This window comes from Pan troglodytes, chromosome 13 (assembly GCF_028858775.2).
Source record: "Pan troglodytes isolate AG18354 chromosome 13, NHGRI_mPanTro3-v2.0_pri, whole genome shotgun sequence".
Taxonomy (NCBI): Eukaryota; Metazoa; Chordata; class Mammalia; order Primates; family Hominidae; genus Pan; species Pan troglodytes.
The window spans coordinates 118,961,185-118,976,910 of NC_072411.2; the positions used below are offsets into that span (position 1 = coordinate 118,961,185).

The 15,726-nt window shown below is 44.8% G+C and overlaps 1 long non-coding RNA gene across 2 annotated transcripts in view; it reads left to right on the plus strand.

Moving 5' to 3' along the window:
* Positions 1 to 13,556: 13,556 nt before the first annotated feature.
* LOC104005375 (uncharacterized) overlaps positions 13,557 to 15,726 on the plus strand; it is a 92,856-nt gene continuing 90,686 nt past the window's right edge. For both annotated transcript variants that reach the window (XR_010150239.1, XR_008546864.2), the window contains exon 1: positions 13,557 to 13,683. This is a non-coding gene — a long non-coding RNA (uncharacterized LOC104005375). The remainder of the gene's footprint in view (positions 13,684 to 15,726) is intronic.

Here is a 15,726-nt window from a genome sequence, read left to right on the forward strand (position 1 = left end):
CTCATGACATTGACTTCAGTCTCTCCCAGAGGCCAACACACATCAAGAATACTAATGCTGCGGCCATGTTGTCCTGGTCCCAAACTAAGGTACAGTGATGTTCAATAAAGAAAGTGCCCCCTTGTTCAGGTCCTTCCCTAGCTCTGGGAGGTTCAGCAAGACTGAAGTCTGTGTTAAAGAGCAGCGTGAGGCAACTTTGTTGCAGTGATATTGCTGAAGGCTAGGTGGCAGGATAGATACATCATTAGAAACACGCCTCCTTTCACGAAGGGAAAGAAGCAGATACTGGTAGAAGTGTTTAACAACGGGGATGGGGGAACGGGGGAAGAAAAAGCATGGATGGAAGGACAGGTACGGACACCCTGTGGGTCCACTTATAGGCCACCCCAGCATCGGCACTGCACTGTTGCCCCAACAGCACCAGGCCAGCCTGAGGTGCAAAACCCTCTGTGTCCCACCAGATGCTGTGTTCATGATTACTTTTCTTTGGAGAAAAGGTATGGCCAGGGTAGGAACTTGATGACTTTGGGTTCATCAAAGGGTGTCCTAAACCTTCTCTGAGGAATAATCAGAAATGATCTTCAGCCACAATTCATAAAAATTCCCCGTTAAATTAAAAAACGGTAATTATGGCACATTTCAAACATTCAAAGAACAGAAGATAATAGAGCATGTGCCCTCCACTCCCTACACTTATTTGACACATGTTCACTTTTTGCCGTTGTTGTTGAAGATTTTTATTTTTTTTTATTTTTGAGATGGAGTCTTGCTCTGTCTCCCAGGCTGGAGTGCAGTGGCACGGTCTTGGTTCACTGCTACCTCCACCTCCCAGGTTCAAGCGATTCTTCTGCCTCAACATCCCTAGTAGTTGGGACTACAGGTGCGCACCACTGTGCTTGGCTAATTTTTGTATTTTTAGTACAGACAGGGTTTCACCATGTTGGCCAGGCTGGTCTTGAAATCCTGACCTCGTGATCCACCCACCTTGGCCTCCCAAAGTGCTGGGATTACAGTCATGAGCCACCGCGCCCAGCTGAAGATTTTGTTAAAAGAGAAGTAGAGTGGGACAGATAACAGCTCACCTCCCATGCATGCCATCCCTGCATCCTCTTCCCTGGACAGAGGTAGTCACTGTCCTGAAATAGCTCTGTATCCTTTCTGCACAATATTTTTCTAGGTTTTATGTGTAGTTTCTCATAGAACAGAATTATAGTGATTTTTGAGGGTAAAACCATGTGCTACTTTAGAGTTAATTTTGTAGTGGTGCTTGCAGTGGTGGCAATTTAACTAGAGTCTAAATTGACCCTGAGGCTGGCTGTTAAAGGAGCCGGAGCCAGCTGTGACGCAGAGTGATTTATATCCCGATGTGAGCTGCATATAAGTTAATAGCTGCACGAATTGATGTTAAGGAGGCTTCTGGAGCAGTTCCAGACAGATAGGGCAGAGCAGGGCAGGCTCCATAAATACTGTTTCTGGTTGGAGCCCTTCTGTCTTCTTGGATCATGGGATCTGGCATGTTCCTACAATGGACCGCTCAGAAGCTATTTCAATTTTGGAAAATGAGATTAACCAGGAAAAGTGATCTGTTGTGACTTAGAGACAGTGTTGGTAGCACCAGATCTAGGTGGGAGAGAGATAGGGTAGGTAGAAAAAATGGAATCACATGGAAAAAGAGGAGAGAGAGAGAGAGAGTGTTAACTACTTGAAGCAGGTTTAATATGATTCATATGAACCGTGAAAAGGCCAAGTAAAATCACAGTGCATGGTTAGCAGCTGAGATTTCACACAGTTTGGGAGGGAGAAGTGGTAAGAGCTAGCTTACCACTGTTAGTGCAGAGGGTAAATTTGTGTGAATTAGGAAAAGATGACCTTCCTCAAGATACTTTACTTGTATTCATCAGAATATTGTTATAAAATACAGATTCTGTTAGGACAGGAAACTTTACTGCCTCTTCCAGGAAATTGTCATAATGAATGTACCTGTCTATGCTCTGTGAATAGCACCACTTAAACGGGGTTCTTGCTGTGTAGTACACAATCTGCACAGCTCTATGCAATGGCCCTGGTTGGAAGAGCTAAACTTCATATCTAAACTAGCAGGAAACACTGCTTTTCTACTAGTGTGGAAAGCATGGGTCCAGTGATGTGATTTGATCCATTACTGGGGCTAAGGGATAGTCCTGAAACATTTAAAGCAGCTGCCTCTGGCCGTGTTCCCAGCTGGGTCAATCTAAACCCCTATGCCCTTCTTTCCTTAGAGAAATCAAGCTTTTCCATGCCTCCACACCTGTGCACAAACTCTTCATTCTGACGGGAACACTTTTCTTCTTCACTGCTAACTGGTGAGCTGCTAATTGTCATTAAAAACCTGGATGAAATCACATCTACTTTGGAAGATTTTGCTGACTCTTGTGTGTGATTTCCTAAGTGCATCTTGCTGGTGCCCCTGGGATCCTCTGTGTCTTCTTCAGTAAAATAGGGGGAAAATATTGTCTGCTTCAAAGGGTTGTCGTGGGACTTGAGTGAGGCAGTCCATGTAAATCTTGTTAGTGCTTAATCAATATTACCTGCTGTAGTCCCAGCTTCCCCATTAAACTGAGGATCTTGAAGGGCCCCAGGTTTTATTCATCTTGGTTTTCCTCCTATCCTTACCTTTTGGTCATGAGCCCTTAGTAAAGTTTCTAGCACAGAAGGCACTTAATACATTATTTTTAATTGAAAAACATTGAGTGTGGTGGCTCTTGCCTATTATCTCAGCACTTTGAGAAGCCGAGGTGGGGAGATCACCTGAGGCCAGGAGTTCAAGACCAGCCTAGGCAACATGGTAAAACGCTGTCTCTACAAAAAATACAAAAATTAGCTGGGCATGGTAGCCCACGCCTGTAGTCCCAGCTGCTCAGGAGGCTGGGGTGGGAGGATCACCCAAGCCTAGGGAGGTCAAGGCTGCAGTGAGCCGTGATTGCGCCACTGCACTCCATCTTGGGTGACAGAGTTTGACCCTGTCTTAAAAAAACAAAAAGAAAAATATTTACCACCCCTGAATTATTCCAGCGTCTTCCAACATCTTCCTAAACGCCTGAGTTTATCTTTGCATCGTTTTGCCTGACTGTTGGTAATGTCTATGTTGATGTGTTTCTATTATGTTCTTTTATATACTAGTCTGGTCAATCCTGTATATTGCAAACGTAGCTTATAAACTCTTTACAAAAATTCCAATAGAGCCCTATTGTTGGACTTAAAATATGTTAATTGTAATGTAACTTAAATATGTACAAACATTTTAAGGTGTATGCTCTGTATGCTAACCTCACTGTAAAATCCAACTAATATGTAAATAAACCCAACTAAAGTTACAAACTCAACAAAGTGCAAAATGACGACATTAATTTGTGTGTTGATTGGTGTTTGGTTGATGTTTTGCTGAAAATAAATCACTACTCATGTGATTATGGCTTAACTGTGACAGTGCAAGTTTTTTTGAGCTTGGCATGCACATTTGATATTTTGTTTGATGATTTAACTCTCCCACTACTTTTTTTTTTTTTTTTTTTTAAAAACAACAATGGAGTCATGTCTTGCATAGTGGTTAGTTTTAAAGTCATCTTGAAATACAAAAATTGAGTATAATCAAGATTCCCCATGAAAAGTCCTTAAATTACTGACAAAACAAAACGGTACTGCCAAATCTTCACTTTTTGTAACATGGCACCATGTCGCTCAGCCTTCACTCAGCTTCCACACATTATCTCAGGACCATGTCTGCTTCTGCTCTTCCGCTCATCAGCAAATGACAATGAAAGTGGTGTTACTTGGCTTCTATGCCTTAGAAAATGAAAAAAGTCTTCTAGAGCTGAATTAGGTGGTCATCCAGATGACCTAAAATATGTTTATTTTCAAGATTATTAGCAAAATGACACATACACACATATATTGCAAAACAATTAGCATAGAATATATCTCTAGATCACTCCAGTTTGAGAAATACTGGTGTACTCCTTCACTGTCTTTTTCACTCTCATCCAAGATGGCTCTGTAGTCAAGGAGAGCATAAATGGTATTCAGCGACTGCTTCTTTGGTCCAGGCCCAAGGAGTTACCTCCTCATCAATACAAGGAACACAGACACTTGACCATGAACCGAAAGCTGGGTTCACAGTTTCACAGACTCTTGAGCTGACTAGAACTCCAGGAAGCTGATCTGCAGAGATTCTGTTCCAACTTTTGGTCTGCTGGCAAGGCTGTGAAGTCACTCAGTTTAACTAGGCAATTATTGGGTTTTAAATAGACTCAGGACTTATCCTCTGAGAGCTCCTTTCTAGGCCAGACACACTTGACCAGCTGGGACAAAAAATCTACACACAACCAAATGTCAAATCTTGGACAAAACCACACTTTAAATATAAACAACATGAACAGTCTCTAGTATTATGGCTCATGTGTGTATGTGTGATGGGGAGTATATTGGAAGCTACATACAGAGATGTCATGGGGCCAGGAGAGTTGGCTACCAATTTGTTGGTGAATGAGGAAGGAGGAGATACTGTTTGCAGCATAAACATCATGACTTAATAGGTCCTTCTCCTTGTGTAGACTTACAACAGGTTAATGCACCAATTCGATTACCAAGCAGAGAACAAAAGCATCTTAACCACAAGCCAACCAAGAGAACATCTATTTAAAGCAAGGATTGAAAGACCAGGCTGGGCACAGTGGCTCACGCCTGTAATCCCAACGCTTTGGGAGGCCTAGGCGGGTGGATCTTCTGAGGTCAGGAGTTCAAGACCAGCCTGGTTAACATGGTGAAACCCTGTTTCTACTAAAAATACAAAAGAGTAGCCAGGCGTGGTGGCAAGTGCCTGAAATCCCAGCTACTCAGGAGACTGAGGCAGGAGAATCGCTTGAACCTGGGAGGTGGAGATTGCAGTGAGCCGGGAGCGCACTATTGCACTCCGGGTTGGGCAACAACAGCGAAACTCTCTCTCAAAAAAAAAAAAAAAAAGACTGAGTGGACAGAGATGTGGGATTTACCCAATTGGCATAGATTAAATGTGGAGGGTGGGTTTCTCTGAGACCCAAATGTTGAGTATCACGTTTATTTTTATTAAAGCAGCTCATCCTTGAGCAAGTTGCATAACTTTTTCTGGTTCAATTTATTCTTCTGTAAAGTGGATTATGGTACGTATCAGTGGGGTGTTGTGAGGACTAAATAAGATCATCTATGTAAATCACTTAGCACAGCACCTACTACAAAGTATATTAGTTTGCTAAAGCTGCCTTAACAAAGTACTACAAATGGAATGACTTAAACAACAGAAACTTGTTGTCTCACAGTCCTGGAGGCTAGAAGTCCAAGATCAAGCTATCAACAGGGCCGTGCTTCCTCTGAAGGCACCACTTCTGGAAGAATCTATTCCAGGCTTCTCTCTCAGCTTCTAGTAGGTCGTTAGTTTGTGGCAGACTTCCATCTTCATATTGTTTTCTCCCTGTGGTGTATCTGTGTCCAAATTTTCCCTTTTTAGAAGGACACCAGCCATTTTGGATTAAGGGTCCACTCGACTCCAGTATGACCTCATCTTAACTAATTATATGTGCAAGGACCCTATTTCCAAATAGGGGCACATTTGGAGGTACTGGAGGTTCAGACTGAACATATGAATTTTGGGGGACACAATTCAATCCATAACACACTCAAGTGGTAATTATTATTCACAATGTCTTTTAAAATTACCTTTTGGTTTTTTTGTTTTGTTTTGTTTTGTTTTTGAGACAGTCTCCCTCTTGTCACCCAGGCTGGAGTGCAATGACACGATCTCGGCTTACTGCAACCTCCACCTCCCGGGTTCAAGCGGTTATCCTGCCTCAGCCTCCTGAGTAGCTGGGATTACAGGCACCTGCCACCACACCCAGCTAATTTTTGTATTTTAGTAGAAACAGGGCTTCACCATGTTGGCCAGGCTGGTCTCGAACTCCTGACTTCAGATGATCCACCTGCCTTGGCCTCCCAAAGTGCTGGGATTACGGGTGTGAGCCACCACACCTGGCCTCTGTGAATATTTTTATACACAAAATTTTCAGATCTGCATCTCTCTTCTCATTGTCCTTCTAGGCCTTAATTTTGCCTAGAAAAAAGTGCCATGAAAGCAGGCAGTTTGACGGCTGTGTTCACCGTTGCATTGCCCAGGGCCTACAAGAGCAACCGACATATAGTAGATGCTCAAATATTTGTGAGTAAATGAATGAAGTCTATTTCTTTCCTCCTTTCCTCTTTCTATTTTTTCTTTTGATTACTCAATAGCCACCTTCTCTTTCTTGTTATCTTTTTTACGTTGCTAAAGTATTAAAGGCAAAAAAAAAAACCAAACAAATTTTAATTTTCTTTGTTGATAATTACTAAATCCTCCCTAATCACTTGCTGTCTGCCACCAGTTAGAAACCCAACCAGATGGGAAAGGGCCTGGGAGAGTAGGGGGTGGGGAGAGATGCCTGTGTTGGAGAGAGCTGGAGTCCACTTGGGGCATTTCCTAGGGGTTGATATGGGCCAGGGCTGGGAGTCTGGAATGAATGGGACTTAATTCTACTCAATAGTCTGGGAAGAAATAAATGAGGTCAATATTGACCCTAGAGGTTCAAAGTCAAAGTTTAAATGAGGCACCACCAGTAAAGGCCCCAAAGATTTGGTCACCTGCATCAGATGGTTTCTGGCCTGCAAACACATAGGGAGTTGTAAAATCTTGGACTCAGGCAGAACCCGGAATATGAAATACAGGGAGAAAACACTCTGTATTCTAGAAATCCTGAGATAAACTGTCATATGCTAAGCTTCTCTGGAGTGGTCTCTGGACCCCATCTCCTACTCCCCCAAAACAGAAATGACTGAAAACTGCAGACACACTAATCATTACTGATTAACTGTCATCATCTGTGTACATATGTATTTATCCACCTACCTACCTTTTTCTCGCAGCTGTAAAACAGAGGTTACCTATGCACACTGCCCTAGAAAGAAACAGGAAGGATACTGGCTGGCTGGGGACTGGGAGATGTGGGTTTAAGGGGGACAGTTGCAATTCACTTTTTGCCTGTTGTCACCATTTGGGTCTCTGAAAACAGCATTGGCTCACCCTCCCCCACCTTCTTTATTCCCAAAGATTTGACTGGTTATTTAATTATATTAACACAAATCATTTCATTGTAGAGAATTTCAAACAGACACAAAAGATGGCTCTCCCATTACTCCATGGCCACCCTGTCCCATATACACAGCTCCATCTGCTCCCCCCATTCCCATTGACTGGATTTTAAAATAGAATGAAAACATGGCCCTTCAGTCCAGGCACAGTATTATGTTTATGGGGCATCTTTCTTCTTACACCCTGAACACTCACCTGCATTTCCTGACTAGTAAGTAGGGAGGGGGTGATTCCTCTCTCTATTGGAGAAGAAAATTTGGTGATCTATAGAAGTGAGTGTTTGGGGAAAGTGGGTCAGTGGAGGATGCAGGTGAGGTTCCAGAGTCTGGACATACAAGAGGATGGGGTTGGGGGCAGATGATCTGGGCAGAGAAAGCAGTGAAGCAAGAGGTGGAGAAAAGGGGGTGGAGAGGGCACATCCAGGTGAAGCGTCCTGAGTATAGGGGAGCCCACAGGACTGGAACAAGTGGGGCTGGTGGTACCTATCTAGGGATCATCCGCAAAACTGTGGCAATATGAACATGACCTCCCACAGAGAATCACTGGGCAGAAGAGAGCACCTGGTCTGAGCTTAGGAGAAGAGCCCGAGTTATTGCTTGAGAGGAAAAGAGGAACAGAGAAAGAACAGTCTGGAAATAAAAGGAGCAACTGAGGCATCAGTCTCTGCCTTCTTGAACTAGGAATGCTCTAAGAGAAAGAAGAAAATCACCATAATAACACCATTAGCCAACATTCATAGAAGCCTTCTTACATGCGAGCCACCTGACATGCATTATTTTACTTAATCTTCACTACAGCCTTATAAGGGAAAGCACATTTATTAACTTACTTTATAATTGAGACTGGAGGCACTGAATGGCTTAAAAAACAAGCCCAAGACCACACAGCTACTAGATAGAAGAGTTGGGCTACGAGCTCAGGAAGTTTGAGCTGGCAGTCTCCACACTTAACCATGCCAACCTGCCTGCCTGGGGAAGCCATGGTTGGTTTCGCATGATAAAGAACTGCCACTGAAGCCTGAATTAAGGGAAAGGGTGGTGGGTTGCCGAGAGTAGAAGTCGATGAGAGCCACCACATGGAGTCATCAGTACAGACCAACCAGTCAGTCTAAGAGATCGTTCTTGGAAGAGGGAAGAGAGAGGTAGTGGCTAGATTGATGACTGTGCTGGTTAACTTATGTGTCAACTTAACTGGGTTAAGGGACACCCAGACAGCTGGTAAAACATTATTTCTGGGTGTGTCTGTGAGGGTGTTTCTGGAACAGACCAGCATTTCAGTCAGTGAACTGAGTAAAGCAGATTCACCCTTACCAACATGGGCTGGCATCAGCCAATTCATTGAGGGCCCAAATAGAATAAAAAGGCAAGGACGATTGGGTGAACTGGCTCTGTCTTTTCCTGAGCTGGGACATCCATATTCTCCTGCCCTTGGACATCAGAGCTCCTGGTTCAAAGTTCCCCTGAATCTCACCCCCAATCCCCTCCAGTTCTCAGGCCTTTGGACTGGGAGTTACACCAGAGGCTCCGCTTGTTCTTAGGCCTTGGGACTCAAACTGAATTACACTATTGGCTTTCCTAGGCTCCATAATTGCATGAACCAATCCAATAAAAAAATTTCCTTTCATCTGTGTATCTATGTATTTCTCTATGTATCTGTATATCTATGTATTAGCAATCAATCAATCCATCCATCCATCCATCCATCCATCCATCCATCCATCCATTCATCCAACCAACCACCCAACCATTCATCCATCCTATTGGTTTTGCTTCTCTGGAGAACTCTGACTAGTACAATGGCCCTAGGAAAACCCTGGTTTTCTGCAAAATAGAGGAGGAAGTGGAGAAGCTGGTGACAAGGGAGACAAGAGGCGAAGGCAGGGAGTGGACATAGGAAGACAGCTGGAGTAGATACTTTTTGGTGTGGGTGGAGGGGCTTGGTTTCTGTGCAGGCAATGAAGGCAGAGAGGTGATTCCAGGAAGGAAGGAGGGATGAAGGGCACCTGTTTGATTTGACCATGGTGAAGGAAGTCAAGAGCTTGTCATCATGTCAAGGTGGGAAGAGACTGGAACCTATGGAGAGAAATGAGCGTGTGAAACAGCTGGGATAAACTGGGTAGGATGGCAGACTCTTGAGATTGCCAGGAAGTTGCTTATCCTGAGTCCCAGAGAAGTGTGCAGTTATATTTCTCGAGTTTTCTTGGTAGTGGCTTAACTTGATCACAGAGTGCCAGCATTGCAGAGATTGGTTAAGGCAGATGGAGGCCTGGAAATCAGATCAAACTTGCTCCTCAGTGCCTTCACCCTGCTTCTGCCAGCTCTGTGCCTGGCATGCAGGATGGGAAAGAAGAGAGGTGGTTTGGAAGCAGGAGGCAGGGAGCCCGCATCCCTGCCTTACCCTACCTCCTGCCACCACCTGGGCAGCACTGCAGTGAGCTCAAGGATGAGAAGGCTGACTCGGGTGACTGAGAGTCTCCTCTTAGAGCAAGTTGCTGCCCAGCTCCAGGGCTGGCCAAGCCATCTCTCCAACCAGATTTCAGAGAGAGGTGGCTGGCAGGAGCATGGTGATCTCACACGCCTCAGCACACTCCTTTCCCACCAGCTCCTGGGAGGTGTGGGCCATGCTTAGGAACTCCATGCTTTCAGCCTCACTGTTTAGCAGGATGGCCATTTATGCCCAAGGTTCAGATTCTCAGAGTGGTCCCTGTCCCCAGAGTAAGAACTACTTACCCTACCTCCTGCCACCACCCCGGCAGCACTGCAGTGAGCTCAGGAGTGAGGAGGTTGACTCAGGTGGCCCGATTCAGAGCAGGCACCCAACTACTGTAGAGTGAATTTCCTCCTGAACTCCTGGGGTAGTAGCCAGTGCCCCCAACTCCTAACCCAAGTCCAATTACCCAGCAGGCCCAAAGAAACATGAGTAAAGCTTCCATCTCTTTTCTAGACTTACACGGATGGGGCTCTGCCACAGGCATTGGCTATAAGCAGGTTGGTCTCTCTTTGCCATACGTTGCGACAGCAACAGGAAGAGAAAGATGCGGCCTGGTTAAAGCCCATTGGGAAATGTGAGCAGGATCAATGCTAGTTGAGAAATCTGGGGTACCTTTTTAGTAACAGCTTTATTGAAATATAATTATTCACACACCATACAATTCAACCATTTAAAGTGTACAATTCAATGATTTTTAGTATATTCATAGAGCTGTGAAACTATCACCACAATTAATTTAAAAATATTTTACCACCTTGAAAGAAACCCTGAGCCATTTAGCTATTACTCTATAATCTCCCCAACATCCCCTACCCCTAAGCAACTACTCATCTACTTTCTGTCTATAGATTTGCCTATTCTGGATGTTTCATATAAATGGAATCATATAATAAGTGGTCTTTTGTGGCTGGCTTCTTTCACTTAGTATAATGGTTTCAAGGTTCAACCATGTTTCAGCATGTATCAGTACTTCATTCTTTTTTATGGCTGAATAATATTCCAAGGTATGGATATACCATAGTTTGTTTATTCATTTATCAGTCAATGGACATTTTAGTTGTTTCTAGTTTTTGGCTATTAAGAATAATGCTTCTATGAACACTTGTATGCAAGATTTTTTTGTGTGAACACATGTTTTTATTTCTCTTGGGTGATGTACCTAGAATTGAGATTGCTGGGTCATATGGTAACTCTATGCTTAACTTTTTGAGGAAATGACCGGCTGTTTTCCAAAGTAGCTGCATCTTTTTCCATTCTCTGGGGCAATGTATGAGAGTCCCAATTGTCCACAGTCTTGTCAACACTTATTATTATCTGACTCTTTGATTATAATCATCCTACTGGGTATCAAGTGGTATCCATTGTCGTTTTGATTTGCCTGATGACTAATGATATTAAGCATCTTTCTATGTACTAATTGGCCATTTGTATATCTTCTTTGGAGAGATGTCTATTCAGATCCATTGCTTTTTATTTTATTTTATTTTTTATAAGATGGAGTCTTGCTTTGTCACCCAGGCTGGAGTGCAGCAGCGTGATCTCGGCTCACTGCAACCTATATTTCAAGGGCTCTATAGCCACATGTGCCTAGTGGCTACTGTATTGGACAGTGCAAATATAGACTATTCCCATAAATGCAAAAAGTTTTACTGGATGTTGTTATAGAGGCTAAGTTACATGTCCAAGATGACATATGGGTCATACATCATCCTTAGGCTCTGAGTCCTTGGATCAGTGCTAGATCTCAAGCATGAACCTAATTGACAAGAGAGAAAGGACTTACAAGAGGAAGAAACATTAAGTTGTTTTCATGGTTCTAAAGTTCTGTTGTATTTTTAAAAAGTCAGAAGAAGCCACCAGCAAATGAATCCAAGTCAGCTGATGTTTCATGAGAGTACTTCAGCACCAGGCACTGTGCTTTATTTTGTGTTACCAGGAACACAAAGTTGAGTATGTTTCCTGATTGCAGAGATCTTTACGGTTTTCTGTGGAAGACTGGACACATACAGTTAGTACAAAGCGCATACAGGTATTATCTTCAGAGAGATGCAGGCAACCAGCCTGGGGGCTGGGGATTAAGACTCACTCCCAGGGGCATCTCTATAGTACACACACCTTAATAGATGTCCTATTTTTCCTAGCCATTTAAGCACCCCCTTGTCTTTTTGACTCTCCCAGAGAGCATGACCAGCTTCAGGGAAGAACATACCGATTGTGTTATTACAGCGCTGTGCTTCGACACTGGCTGACATCTGGCCAACCCTACAATACTAAAACTGCACAGACTCACAGTGCAGAAGAGGCTGACAGCCCCAGTGAAAAACTGAGTTCTCCAGTTCTAACTTCCAGGGGTTATTCAAAGTGTCAGGGAAGTGGGGCAGGGAGTGGCGGAGGGAAGACATTCTAGAAAATTGATGAGGAGTGTTTGGGCTGGGGCCTTTTGGAAACTGCTCCCATCCTGAGGCTGGCCCAGCCTGCCCCATCTCACCCCAGTGCCTTTGAAGTGTGTTACCTGGACAGGGAGCTGAGCCATGCTTGGCAGGAAGGGGCGGAAGGCTGTGTGGTCTGGCACAGGGCAGAGCAGAGGGGCAGCGGGACTAAGCTAGGATCTGGTGCTGACTCACGGCACCTCTGCAGCCAGCATTCCACCAGCCAGTCCAGCTGGAAAATGAGGGAAGGACCCAAGTGGAGACCTCACTGAGAAATCCAGATGTCTTTCACGAGAATAAACAAGGCAGCCCTCCTTTCTTTCTCTGGCCCATGTTTCTCGCTTTGTGTGTGTGTCTGTTTCTGGGTCTCTGGGAGTGTGTGTGTGTGTGTGTGTGTGTGTCTCTTTTAGCTTTGAGCATTTTTCTCTGTTCCCTGTGCTTTTACTTTCCATATAGATCCACGTCAGGGCTTGATTTTGGTCTCTGCCTCAGTCACTGTCTTCAGGTATCACTGGGCAGAGCCCGTAGTATCCCCCTCACCCCACCCACCTCCCTATACCTGTCTTTAACTTCCCTTCTAATTCAAGCAAGGTCCGGGTTTCTGCTGAGTCTTCTGAGTGGTGTGTCTCGGCGGCCTCGGCTCTTCCTCCTTGACAATAGAAATGTTGGGGGGTAGTGGGAATAGAAAAAGCTCTTGACCTGGCAAAGACCTTGCAGGGCTCTGGCTCTGTTCGTTGCTGGAGCAACAGCAGAGTTTTTTTTTTTTTTTTTTTTTTTTTTTTTTTTTTTTTTTTTTTAATAGGCACTTCTGGTACAGGAACAAAGAACAACAACAGAAAAACCCACTCCTTTAAAGTATGTACTTTTCTATGGCCTTGGATTTCATTTTTCTTTGCCACCCCATGCCTCACCCCCCAGAGTTCTCAGACAGGCCACACATCTTCCATCTTTCTACCCCTACATCCTTCCTATTTCTCAGAAAGAAAAATCCATTTACCTCCCCCTGGCCTTCCTCTCCCATCCCATTCTTCCTCATGTAGTGTGATTTGGAGAGTAGCTTGACTTTAATTGTCTGCATCTCATTTGACTCAAGTTTCAGAGGGACACCCTTGTTCAGAGTCTGACTCTGTCCGAAAACATACCGGCTGGGAGTCACACAAAACTGAGTTGGACCACGATGCCTCCCTCAGCTGAGTGACCTTGGTGTGTGCCATTTTGAGCTTCGGTGCTCCTCACTTGTAAAACGGAAATAATTTAACCCACAATGGTGGGAATGCAAAACAGGATAATATACATAACATTCTTAAGCATACTGTTCAATAAGTAAACGGGCTTTCGACCTGAAGTTCCAACTCTTCACATTCACTGTGGATAGCAAAGAGTGTTCTCTCTTTTTAAGATAGCCTTGGCTTCTCCTCTTAATGTATTCCCCTTTCCTTCTGTACCAGGCCTAGTGATAATTGCCTGTCCTGCCTCTGTTCACAGGGAGCGAGCCTCAGTGCTTTGAACGTCTCCTGCCCCATCACAGTGACTGCTCAAGGCAGGACACCTGATCCCATCGGAATCCACCCACGGGTGAGTCTGGGACAATTTGATTCTCTCTTTCATAAATGAAAGAATGAAAGGCACACAGGAGGAAGGATCAGTTACGGGCAGTCATGGGAGGTGAGAAGCCTTAGGAGGATGGAATATTGGAAGAAGGATAAGATGAACGAATAGCAGCAGGCGAGGAGGATGGAATCAGGAGACAATGGCCCTGGATCACAAAGGCTTTTGGTTTTCCTGTTCCAGGGACCCATGACATCTTCCCCATTTTCCCATGACATTCCTGGTACCTTTTCAACCACCCCTCTATTCCCTTGAACTAGTTGGAGGGGGTTTCTGTTCCTTGCAACCCAAAGAGCCTTTATGAGAACATCGCCATGGATTTTCTGATAGTGAGTGCTGCTTGGCTGTCACAGAAGTCCTCTTCTTCTCTCACCTCGAAGGGTTTGGGCATTCTGTGTCTTCATGGAATGTCAACTCTGCAAGGTGCTGAACGACAGGAGTTCATTCTTCCATCAGTTTTCAAGCTAGACAAGTTTCATGCTTAGGAAACTCCTGCAGCGTCCCACAATGTTCCTCTTGCTGCAGTTTGAACTCTTCTTCTCATTGTTCTTCTTCTTTTTTGAGATGGAGTTTCGCTCTTGTTGCCCAGGCTGTAGTGCAATGGTGTGATCTCGGTTCAATACAAACTTGGCCTCCTGGGTTCAAGCGATTCTCCTGCCTCAGCCTCCTGAGTAGCTGGGATTACAGGCGCCTGCCACCACACCCAGCTAATTTTTGTATTTTTAGTAGAGACTGGGTTTTGCCATGTTGGCCAGGCTGGTCTCGAACTCCTGACCTCAGGTGATCCACCCACCTTGGCCTCCCAACGTGCTGGGATTATATGCGTGAGCCACTGCACCTGGCCTCCCCCCCCTCCCCCTTTGGAAGCCTTGTAGCTCAATTTTTTTTTTAATTGATTGGTTCCAAGGAGACCAGAGATCAGACTCTGAATTTCTCAAGGGAGAGATTCTGGAGATATAAAATCTGTTTTGAAAGTTTTAAACTATATCTTACCTTTGCAAGATGCCTGATGTTTTGGATCTCAGCCCTATTTTTTTGAGAATTCTCCATACGTTCACAGACATCATCTCTTTGTTCCTTCCCACAATATCTGGCTGGCTCAGTGAACCCATTCTCCCAACCTGGAAATAGAAGCCTAGAAGAAGGCTGGCTGGGGGCTTGCGTCTCTGAGGCAAGTCAGCTTTGGAAACCTGGGAAGAATGCCTCCTTTCCCCACTATCCCAGGCTCATTGCCAAGCTGCCAGCTAGAGACCCGAGCTCTGGGCAGAACTCATTTCAGAGTGAGTCAGAAACATGAGGGAGTCTTGTTCACACATGCCGACCAAGGGAAAAGCCCCAAGGGAGATGTTTCAAGGAGTCCTACCAGAGACTTGGGAGATCTTTTCCCTTTTCTATTGGAAGAGACAGCCCACCCACTTGGCGGATGCCCAGCTCTCCAGGCTGAGTGCCAGGAAAAGAATAAGAGATGTCCTGAGACCCTGGCTCCAGGGCCATGGTCTGTCTCTATGGAGTACAGGGTCGGGACCATTCATAACAGGCACAAAACACTCCTCTGGCCCTTTAGCAAGAGAGCTGCTATGACAGCACCCCCACTGACCTGGACATCTCTGTGATGTTACCTTAGAAACCAGAAAAAGCAATCTAAGCCACTTCTTTGATTTTCTCTAGCATCTGGAAATTAAACTTTTTACACGAGCCTGTACTTTTAGCCTTTTTCTTAACCCAAACTTCCTCTGCCAGGACTGCTGTGGAGGGAGAATTTAGAACGGGTGAGCTAAGAACCTTCCGAGATGCCAAAGGTCTTTGACATTTGGTGAGTTTGAGTACTCCTAGTACTCAAGGGCAAGTGCAGTCTGGTTGGATCTCTCTGGGTAGGGAGCCTTTTAAAACCCCAGAATTTCCAGGTGGGCACCTCCTTCCTTTCAGCATTGCATGGGCCATGGCCATCAATAAGGGCAATTTCCTTGCACCACAGGTCCCAGGGACAGTGTCTCTGCATGGCCTGGTGAG